Here is a 12,117-nt window from a genome sequence, read left to right as displayed (position 1 = left end):
GTTGCCTCATGTTTCTAAAAGCTCTCCTTATATCAAGGTGTTTCATTTTTTCCCCTCTCCATGCCAGGTACTTATAGCAAAGACATCATCACCTTTAAAAGAAGGGCTGGCAAGCATTGAAAGAACTGTCATCCATCTTGGATAATGGCAATTTAACCACATGGTAAAATGCTATTGTCACTTGATGCATTTTGATGAGAAGAATGTCACTGATGTTTTATTTCTCCCATGAATTTTAATGGGAAAATAAACCATTAGTGTCAAAACTGACTACAGTATGCTTCTATAACAGTGAAAAAAATAGCAAAAATTGACAAGTGCCTTTTGTTTTTTAAAACTATGTTCATTTTGTGTATATTACAGACATTCTGAAGGCATCTTTCTTTTACGTTTCCACACAGTGATGATCCCGTTGCTTGTCAGGGCATGTAAGATGATAGGAGCCTTACACAGGGAACACTCAAGGCCAAGTATTAGGATTTCTATCCTGAGGACCTGTCTTTAAATATATCCTCTTACAAAACTGTCTGGAGGTGAGAAGAGAGGGTAGAGTCAGTAAGATCTCAATTTACCTGGTGCATTCTAGTTTTAAATTACTTTTTTTCAAAAAGTCATTTTATAGAAACTTTAATTCTATAATTAGCACTTTAGATATATCTTTTTTGAAGAAGAAGAAGAATTCAGAGTTTCCTGTTTCATGGCACCAGCATGACCGACAGACAAGTTCTGTTCACCTGCTCATAATTCAGTTTGAAGATTTCCCAGGCAAACATTGAATCATTGAATACAATTTGCAAAGTTCGAGTTAAATGCAAGAAGACAAAAGGTGCTCATTTCCATAGGTGCTGCCTGGAAATGCTTGGGCAGATTGAGATCTAGAAATAGACTGACTGGGTTGGTCCGTGTGAGTCATCTCATTTGAGAAAGCCCAAACTTTCTTTTCTCAAATCCCTTGATATTTCTCAAGCATACAGCCAGCTCTCTCTGTCTTTAATGATTTGGAAGAATGCCAGCTCATATCTCCTCTGGACTTGGCTGCTGAAGGAAGTTTGGAGGCTCAGCGCCATCTGAATCCAGAGGAAATGAATGGTACAGCTGAATATCATCAGGGTAATGATGGTATCTCATTGCTCTCTAAATCTATTATTTGGGACAGAAATAGAGCAGGGGATTTTCCTGGCATTTCAATTATAAGAATTAGAAGGATAATGTGAAAAATGTAGGGGCAGTGAGAGGAAAGTTTTGGAGAGAAACCCAGAGAGCACTTAACTTTCTCTTTTTCCATTAGAGAATACAATATTGCAAACCAGAGATTTGCTTTCAGTTTTGAAACAACCCATTTCCTAAATGATTTAATGTTCCAAAGATATTCAGTAGAATCAGATTTTTTAATGATTTGCCTTAAGATTAGGATTTTTATGTGGGAGGCAACGTGTCTGAAGTCTCTCATGCACGCTACAAATCCTAGTGGCCTTACCTTTATTCCAGTCACTGCTGTGGTGACCAGTTACATTGTTCAGGTGCATGTGATGGATCTCTCCTTCTGTGTCTTGTTTCCTGCCCTGTCACCTCTCTGACATCTGGGACAGGAAGCCTCTGACTTGCTTGGCCTTTATACAGGTGTTACTGGGAAGTGTGGAGGAGTTAATGTTTTGAGTCATCTCTTGGCTTACAAGGGGACAGGTGCAAATAAATCAGTGCCTTTCATCTGTGGTTTCCTCTGCTATTCTGAGAGGCATTTCACAAGTTTCTTCAGAAGTCTGTATAAGATGAAGTACCAGTTGCCCAAAGGAGTAGCCACCTGGTTAAAGTATCCTTGAATTGTATTGTTTCATTCTGAACTGTTCCTCATCCTGCTCCCCGAATTTAATTCCCAATTAAACCTCTCATACATGTCACTGTCTCAGATGCAGTTTCTGGGTAGCATAGTCTAAGACAGATGATTTTGTGGAACCCTTCTGAATTTCACCTCTTTGGCTTTCAGTCTACCTGTAACATCAGATGGTGATGTTGGGATCATATAATTAGGATCATATAATTAGATTGGGATCATAGAACTAGATTACACATGTTTAGGGAATATTCAGAAATTTATGTCCCCAGAGAATGATCCTGATAGAAACTCAAGGATAGTAGACACCTCTGTTTCACTTCTCCCCCACTAGGTATAGCTGCAATCCCAAAGGGAATTTGGATCATTTCCCTAATACACATGTGCATGGTTTGTGCTAATCTTCAGGGAATGGTGAAATTACTGATATGTTTCTAGGAAATAGACATTCAGGTCAATTCCTTCACAAGACCTATAGGGTTGGTTGATTTGTTTTGTCAGCTCTTCTGTGGTTATATATGTACATAAGGGAAAATAGTGGTTGCTCAAAAATTCTGCTGTGTCTTACTGTAGAGGTGAAAATATGCCACAGCTTCCCACCCAGGAATGCATTATGTACACATTTTTCACTGGCTAACAGGGTTTTATTACCAGGTAGAACATTAACTGTTTGAATTGATTTATTGATGAAATAAATGTGATTCTATTACTGTGTTCAAGAGATGGTCTAAATTCTTTTGGAAATTCTTGACAATCATGAGTTCTGGGATCATGCAGACTTTGTACATAACAACTTTTATCAAAGTTTATTAGGCAATCCACTGCGTATTGTTTGCAATCACATGACCCTTAAAATTTTATTAAAAGTATTCTTGGGAGAATTGTGGGAACATGGTGAAGTAGGGAGCTCCAGGATTCAGTCCTTCCAAGAGAACGTCTATTTAACAGGCAAGAAATGTCTGAAATAACTATTTTGAAACTCCAGAGGCTAGGAGAACACTTTACAGAACCCAGGGAAGAGTGGGAGGAAGAGGCTAGTGAATTACACTAAAGATCGGTAAATTGCTCTCTCCGTGCAGCAGTTACCGCAGCCCATACCCCATTCTCGTGGCAGGCCACCATGGGGTCTAGCCCCTGACTAGCTCACTGATGACAGGAAGGGACATAAAAATCCTCTTCCCCAAGACCAGGGGTGAGCACAGCCAATCACCGATCATGGCTTTATTTTTTCCCTAATAAGACTAAATTTATTCAATACCCTAGTAAAACTTTTGATTATAAGTATTCAACAGTTTAAAAAATACAAAACATATTTAAAGGTTTCTAATATGTTAATACAAAGTGCGTGACTACATACAGTACATCCTACAGGCAAAGAAAGGTGGAAGGGGAAAAAGAATGTCTATTAATAAATAAATACAGAAGTAGAGATGATCCATATTATAGTATATTCTACCACCAATACTGCAATCAAAATGTACCAAAAACAAACAAACAAACAAACAAAAACAACGTTTCAAACATAACTCAGGAGGAAGATGATAATGGCTGGGTCTCTCGTAATGCATCTCAAAGGCTGTAGGAGAGCCCACCCAACTCATTGCGCTGTCTGGCAACTACTAGCACGTAGTTTTCTCCAAAAGGAAGAAATATAGAACCTTAGGTTTATATTAAGAACTATAAAGCTATAGGGTGCTGTACCAGTTTGTATATATAATGTCCCCCAGAAAAAGCCATATTCTTTGATGCAATCTTGTGGGGGCAGACATATTAGTGGGGATTAAAATGGAACGTTTGGGTTAGGTTGTTCGCATGGAAATGTGACCCACCCAACTGTGGGTGATAACTCTGATTGGATAATTTTCATGGAGGTGTTACCCCACCCATTCAGGGTGGGTCTAAATTAAATCACTGGAGCCATGTAAATGAGCTGACAAACAGAAGGAACTCAGTGCAGCTGAGAGTGACATTTTGAAGAGGAGCTACAGCCAAGAGGGACACTTTGAAGAATGCACTGGAACTGAGAGAGGAGCTTCAGCTTACAGAGACATTTTGGAGACAGCCTTTGAAGGCAGACTTATGCTCCAGAGAAGCTAAGAGAGGACAAACACCCCAAGAGCAACTAAGAGTGACATTTTTGAGGAGCTGAAGCCTAGAGAGGAACGTCCTGAGAGAAAGCCATTTTGAAAGCAAAATTCCAGAGTAGATGCTGGCCACATGCCTTCCCAGCTAGCAAAGGTCTTCCGGATGCCATTGGCCATCCTCCAGTGAAGGTACCCAATTGCTGATGTGTTACCTTGGACACTTTATGGCCTTAAGACTGTAACTGTGTAACCAAATAAACCCCCTTTATAAAAGCCAATCCATTTCTGGTGTTTTGCATTCCGGCAGCATTAGCAAACTAGAACACGTGCCTATAAAAAGTGGCTCACTCCTTGTTATTTATACTATATAATTTTAAAAATCCAGTTTTAAAAATAAGCACTGTGTCATATTATTATTATAAGGTAGACAAGAATGCTCCTCCCCTCATGAAAAGTGATATTTTTTTCCTGAAATTTTAGAAATGAGGCAATGAGAGTACTTTGGGTACGAGTGAAAGGTTTTGATAGAGATTTTAGAATTGAAGAGCTCCATGTTCAGGATTTATCACCTAACATGTCAGTGTTCAGAAAGCCTGACTAAAAGAAGCCAAACCAAAACCAACCCACTCAGCATTAATGCACACCTCTTTCCTTTTAGTAAAATTTTACTTTAAATATTGAAAAGAAAAAAAAAATGCCCTAATAGGTGAAAACAAGTCAAACATCCACTCTATACAGATAAAACCTTCACAAGGTCAACTGAAGTAATCCAGAGCTAAAACTGAATTGTGGAGATTATTATTATTATTTGTGTTCCCCTTTGACATAAACCTCAGTCACCACTCCTGAGTGAAGATGGGTAGAGGCTCTGGTCCCTGCTCCTCTAGCTTCTCAGCAGCTGTTTTCTGATTGCCGTAGCAAGGCTTGAATAGATGTGTGTCAGTGAGGACTTCCCCAAAACGGCCTTTATAGATAATCCCACAACATATTTTCTATCTTTTCCAGTATATGAGATCTAAAGAGGAAAAGACTAGTGTTCTATTAGAATCAGAAGCCGTCTTGGTATCTGAGCCATCATCTGACTGGTTAATGTAATAAGAAGATTGGGCTGGAGAGGCACTTGAGGTGGTACTGTGAGCATCAGAATTGTGGCATTTAAATTCTTTCTGTAGTTTACTGATCTGGTTTCTTTTTATCCTGTTTCCAGACAGAGTTTTCACTTTCTTCAGTCTCACTGTAGTCTTTAGATTGGGTCCTGCCCTTGCATCTACCACATGATCCCAGATTTTATTTGATCCTGCTGGCAGCTTCTTCCATCTTTTCACAAGCAAGACCCAGGCATTGCAGATATCTCCTGAACTAGTCTCATGCAACCCAAAACAGCTCTGGAAGCCCTTTTCATAGCATTAACTGCAGGATTTAGCCTTGCAAATACAGCAGCCCTGTATACGTCAGTAAATCTTTGGCTTGTGAAAATCAGACATCTTTTATGCTGGATAGTAGTCGTCCAAAAGCAGCCCTTTCACCCACAATAACATTCCCGAGGTACAGAGTGCACACCAGACCAGCCCCACTCAGGTCACTCCATCCTCCTCAACCACCTTGTCTAGAAAGTGGATCACGATTTTTGATTGATGACTTTGGATTGCTGGGAGCCCTGTGTTGATGGTGACCATTGTTTCAGTCTACCCTTGATAGGGCAGCAGTAGCCGTTGTTTCGGCTTGTCCTGAATGAAGACAATAGCAGACAAAACTTGGAGACATCGTGCTTCCTCAGGTCTGCGGGGTATAGGAAAAGCTATTGAAGTTAAGTTGGTATCAAACCAAATATGATTGTTGTATATTTAAGATGATAAAGTTTTATTCCCATGGTAACCTCAAGGAAAATAGATAAAAAAATATATTCAGATAGTCAAAAGAAGGAACTCCATATGGTACAAGCACAAATCAAATAAGTATAAAAGTAGGTATTAATAGAAGAATTGAGGGACAAAAAAGACTTAAAAAAAAGGCTAAATATAAAATAAAATGGCAGAAGAAAGTCCTGCACTATTAGTAGTAGGGTTAAATGTAAATGGATTAAACTGTCCAGTCAAAAGGCAGAGATTGGCAGAATCATTTAAAGAGCATGACCTAACTATATGCTGTCTGCAAGAGACTCAATTTAAATTCAAAGATACAAATAGGTTGAAAGTGAAAGGAGGGAAAAAATATATATATACCATGCAAGTAGTAACCACAAAGAAGCTAGGGTAATTATACTAATATCAGATAAAATAGAATTTAAGTCAAAAATAGTTGTGAGGGAAAAAAGATGGTCATTATATACTGATAAAGGGGTCAATTCAACAAGAAGATGTAACAATTATAAACATATATGCACCTATCAGCAGAGCCCCAAAACATGTGAAGCAAAAAACTGACAGATTTGAAGGGAGAATTGATTGATGGTTCTGCATTAAGAGTAGGAGACTTTCTTTAATACACCACTTCCAATAATGAATAGAATATCTAGTCAGAAGATCAATAAGGAAATACAAGACTTGAATGATACTCTGAACCAACTTGGACCTAACAGACATTCTAAACGTCACACAACAGCAATAGAATACACAATCTTCTTGAGTGCACATGAATCATTCTCCAGGATAGACCATATATTAGGTCACAAAATAAGTCTCAGTAAAATAAAAAAAAAAAAATGGAATAATTCAATGTATCTCCTCTGACCACTATGAAAGAAAGTAGAAATCAATAACAGAAGGATAAATGAAAAATTAATAAATATGTGAAAATTAAGCAACATACTATTAAACAACCAATGGGTTAAAAAAGAACTCAGAAGCAAAATTGTGAAATATCTTCAAGTGAATGAAAGTACAAGATCAACACCCAAAAATCAGTGGTGTTTTTTATATATAAGCAATGAACATTCAGAAGAAGAAATCAAGAAAATTCCATTTAAAGTAACAACTAAAAGAAATCAAATGTCTAGGAATAAATCTAACCAAGAATGTAAAGGTCTTGTACACAGAAAACTGCAAGGCATTTGTAAAAGAAATCAAAGAAAACCTAAATAAATGGAAGGACATTTTGTGTTCATGGACTGGAAGTCTAAAGATCATTAAGATGTCAATCCTACCAAAAGCAATTTATAGATTCAATGAAATCCCAATCAAAATTCCAACAATCCTCTTTGCATAAATGGAAAAGCCAGTCTTCAAATTTATATGGAAAGGAAAGGAGCTCTGAATAGCTAAAGCCATCTTGATAAAGAAGAATGAAGTTAGAGGACTCACACTTTTGGATCTTAAAACTTATTAAGAAGCCACAGTAACCAAAACAGCCTGGTACTGGCACAAGGACAGATATATAGACCAATGGAATAAAATTGAGAATTCATAAATCAACTGTCATTGGCCAACAGATTTTTGACAAGGGGGCAACAACTACTCAATTAGGAAAGAACAGTTTCTTAAACAAATGGTGCTGGGAAAACTGCATCTCCATTTGCAAAGAAAAAAAAAAAGGACCCCCGCCTCACACTTTATATAAAAATCAATGCAAAATTGATCACAGATATAAATATAAGAGTCAAAACTATCTACTCCTAGAAAAAAACTTAGAAGCATCTTCAGGAACTTGTGGTAGGCAATGGTTTCTTAGACTTTACACCCAAAGCACAAGCAACACAAGAAAAATTAGATAAATGGAACCTCATAAAAATTAAAAATAATTGTGCCTCAAAGGATGTCATGAAAGTAAAACAACAACCTACACATTAGAAAATATTTGGAAACCACATGTCTGATAAAGGTTTAATATTCTGAAAGTATAAAGAAATCTTTCAACATAACAATGAAAAGATAAATAACCCAACCAAAAATGGGCAAAAGACTTGAATAGACATCTCTCCAAAGAAGATATACAAATCACCAGAAACCACAAGAAAAGATGCTCGACATCATTAACTATCAGGAAAATTCAAGTCAAAACCATAATTAGATACCATTTCACACTCATTAGAATGGGTGCTATTAAAAAACGAAAAAAACTGAAAATTTAATGAGTTGGAGAGGATACAGAGAAATAGAAACATTCATTGCTGGTGGCAATGGATAATGGTGCAGCTGCTGTGGAAGATAGTTTGGTGGTTCCTCAGAAAGCTATGTAAAGAATTATAATATGACCTGGAAATCCCACTACTAGGTACATACCCAAAAGAATTGAAAGCAGGGACTCAAACAGATATTTACACACCAGTGTTCATAGCAGTATTATTCACAATTGCCAAAAGATGGAAGCAACACATGTGTCCATCAACTGATGAATGGATAAACAAAATGGTATATATACACAATGGAATATTATTCAGCTGTGAAAAGGAATGATGTCCTGATACATGCAACAACATGGATAACCTTGAAGACATCACGTTGAGTGAAATAAGCCAGACACAAAAGGACAAATATTGTATGATCTCACAGGTTTGAAATAAATAAAATAAGCAAACTCACAGAGTCAGAATCTAGAACATTTGTTAATAGGTGATAGGGTGGAGGTAGGTAATGGGAAATTAAGGTTTAAAATATACAGGGTTCCTATTTGGAACAAAGGAAATGTTTCAGTAATGGATGGTGGAGATGGTAGCACAACATTGTGAACGTAATTAAAAGCATTGAAATACATACCTGAATGTGGTTAAGAGGAGGAAGGTTAAGTTGAATATACAATAACAAAATAACGTTTTTTTTTAAATCCATAGAAATACACAAACAACTCAAAATTAAATCATGGACTATAGTTAATAGTACAATTATAAAAATGTGCTTTCATCAATTGTAACAAATGTTCCAAACCAATGCAAGATTATAACAATAGAGTAGTATATGAGAATCATGTATTTTATGCATGATTGTTCTATAAACCCACAGCTTCTCTAAAAATTTTTTTAAAGTATTATCTGTACCATAATGATAAGACATGGAAAATGTGGAAACAATTATGTATCACATAATTTGATGACAAAGCATCAAAGAGCAGGGCATTAAAAAGTGTTGTCTATGTATTGGTGTAAATAGCATTTATATTAATAAATATTTGCCAATATGAAAGAAAAAATTTTAATGTACTGTAAATGTGAATTAACAGTAGTATAAGCACTTATTGTAATATTTATAGTCATGTATGCAAATATAAATAGCTACAATGACTTATTGGAATATTTTATCAGCAATAATTTTATAATTTTAGCTCAAAAGTAAACCAAATTTGACAAAAAAAATCTTTAAAATACCTATAGCTTACTAGATGAGAACTCATCTGTGCCCTGGGTTCAGATGAACTTGGGGGAGTTATTTAACTTCTTTAATCTCAGTTACATTCTTTGCAATATTGAAATAATCACAATAATAACAACAACAATAATAATAGAAGAGCAGCTAACCCTCATGTGGTACTTATTATGTGCCAGGCAAGCTTTAAGTAGATCAATGCATTTGATCCTCTCAACAAACCCTTAAGGTAGTAGTACATCATTTCCCTTTTATAAATAGGGAAACTGAGGCAGAGAGGTTCAATGACTTGCAGTGCTGAAATTGAGAGCAAACAGTAAAGCTGGGATTTGAACCCATGCAGTCAGGCTCCAGAGTATGAGATATAAATTCCCAAAAGGAATTCTTATCTCCTAAGGGTTCGGTTTTGCTGTTTTATTTTGTTTTGTTTTGTTCCAAATGATCAAATGCTTTAAAGTAAGTAATGTAGCCATGTCATAAACTCTCAGCCCATAGATGCTGTTATCAGTGTTTGCCTTCATCTGTAGGTTTAACAGTGCTGATTTACACAATCTGCCTTTGAGAAGTTTGGCTTGTCTACCAGTATAGGACGGTCTTGAAAATAAAAGATTCTGCAACACAAGTTGACAGAAACACATCCTGAGTGAATAACCGATCCAGCCTTCTTTAGACTTTAAAAAGCTGTTCCTTCTCCTTTGGAGAAAACAAACCAAAGCAAAAGAAAACAGGAAAACGTATTCACAGCCAGGGCCAAAACAACTACCTAATTTAAGGCAAAAGATTCTTAATATGTATAGTATGAAGAGGGCAAAGTTGATACATATGCAAATGTAATGTGAAACCCAGATTTTTAGTAAACAATTTATTTTCAGAGCTAAATTTCTATAGTATGTATATTACAGATTTGTTCAGTTACTTTTAGTGTTTATACTAATTAACATAAGGAGAAAAAGAAAGAGAACTCTGATATTTGGAATATACAAGTCACATCTTTCTAATGGGTTGGTACAGAAGTTTAGTATTTAATAAATGTAAAATATAGGCATTCCTCTAAAAATCTTTAGGGGCATTTATTTCAGTACCATAAGTTGTTCATCTATAAATGTCCTCTTAGCTGAATGGATTCATCCTGACCTTTATTTACTAGGATAAGTTAACAGCCTAGACATTATGAAACTCTCCCTTCCTAGGATATCAAGTGGTTTGTGAGTGTTTCATTATCAGATAATCTTATAGTTAAGAAATTGGTTCCTCCTATCATATTACCCCAAAGGTATACCCATCTATTTTTTGGCATGAGCTGTACAACTTACAAGATATTGAGGCTATGAAAACTACTGAGAAGTAAACAACACAGTAAGAAATCAACAACAAATACAGCATTGTTTTATAAACTGTTGTTTATAAACAACAGTCTTGAATTGCATAGTGTTTTTAGGAGTTTATGCTCTGGACTCAGATTGAAAGTATGAATCTCATACCCAATTCTGTGTAACAATGAGATGACTTTCCCCATGGAAATGCAGATATTTTTATTACCTAACCTCATGATTGAATGGTGGTAAAAGCATGTAAATGTAAAACGTAAATCACTTTGCACATTATCTGGCACATAGTAAGTGCCCAATAAATGTCATTCGTTGTTTTCATTATCATATATTTCTTTTTCTTGAAATTATACTCCTGATTCAATTCCTCATCAGTTTTCCTCAAATTTCATTCCCTGAATCATTTGGAGTTAGTGGGGATGTCTTTGTCAACAGTCACATGCCAGCTACTCTAAGTAATAGGTAGGAGAGCTCTGTTATTGCCATCATCCTATTCCTTACCCATATCTAAGTAGAAGAGATGTATGGTAGCAGTCTTGCATGCAGTCTTCTTGCTGAAATTAAAACAAACACTCACACACACAGAGATTCTTTTCTTTTGAAAACATTTTGTAACTATTTTTGTTTACAGTTAATCCTAAAATGACTATGTGTTTAGTCACCAGGTATGGTAGGCAGAATTCTAAGATGACTTCCTAATGGTCCAAGTTTGTATGATTCCCCCTCTCTGAGTGTAGGTGGGACCTGTGAATACCAATGAAATATCACTCCCAATGTTATATTACCTTACATGGCAAAAGGAATTTTTCTGGAGTAATTTAAGTCCCTAATCCGTTGGTTTGAAACTTAATCTGAAGGGAGATAATGCTGGATGGGTCTGACCTAATAAGGTGAGTCGTTAAAGAGACTCAGAGTAGCCAAAGATGCTTTCCTATCGGTCTTGAAGAAACAAATTGTTATATTATGGAGAAGGACCTGAGAGTAGCTTCTAGGATTTGCGAGTGACCTCAGACCAACAGCTAGAAGAATTCAGTTGTGTAATTGCAACGGAAATGACTTCTGCCAACAACCTGAGCTAGGAAGAGTACCCCAAACTGTAGATGAGAACAAAGTTCAGCTGAGACCTCAATTTCAACGAAGTGAGAACCAGAGCAGAAGACTCAGCTAACTCATGCCTGGACTTCTGACCCTTGGAAACTGTGAGATGATAAATTTATGTTGTTTTAAATGTCTAAATTTGTGGTACTGTATTACACACAGTAGAAAATTAATAAAATGAACAATATAAAGTCAGGAGGAGTCATAGCAAGGAGGAATCAAACACATTTCAAGGGTTTGACAACTTTGCCATTCACAAGTCTTGTTGCATTACCTTAAGCACTTATTTATATCCTGTTTTGTTATTAGCATTAGTTACTCCAGAGTCAATTATTTAAAACATATGCATACAGCATATGTTTCCAAAAATATTGCAAAGGAAGGCAATTTTCTGCCTTCTGCCATTGCCATTATGTACTCCAGTCTCTTTTTGTGAGGCTCCTTGTCCTCATTTCCACATACCCAATACCTTCATTCTGCTC

The 12,117-nt window shown here is 36.3% G+C and overlaps 1 protein-coding gene and 1 pseudogene across 7 annotated transcripts in view; one reads left to right on the top strand and one right to left on the bottom strand.

Moving 5' to 3' along the window:
- CSMD3 (CUB and Sushi multiple domains 3) overlaps positions 1-12,117 on the top strand; it is a 1,408,207-nt gene that overhangs the window by 692,011 nt on the left and 704,079 nt on the right. The window lies entirely within an intron of this gene.
- LOC119508995 lies at positions 4,752-5,399 on the bottom strand (annotated as a pseudogene).

The sequence above is a fragment of the Choloepus didactylus genome, chromosome 14, assembly GCF_015220235.1.
Source record: "Choloepus didactylus isolate mChoDid1 chromosome 14, mChoDid1.pri, whole genome shotgun sequence".
NCBI classification, from domain to species: Eukaryota; Metazoa; Chordata; class Mammalia; order Pilosa; family Megalonychidae; genus Choloepus; species Choloepus didactylus.
Note: the sequence above shows the minus strand (reverse complement) of the source record. Positions and strands in the feature narration are given on the sequence as shown.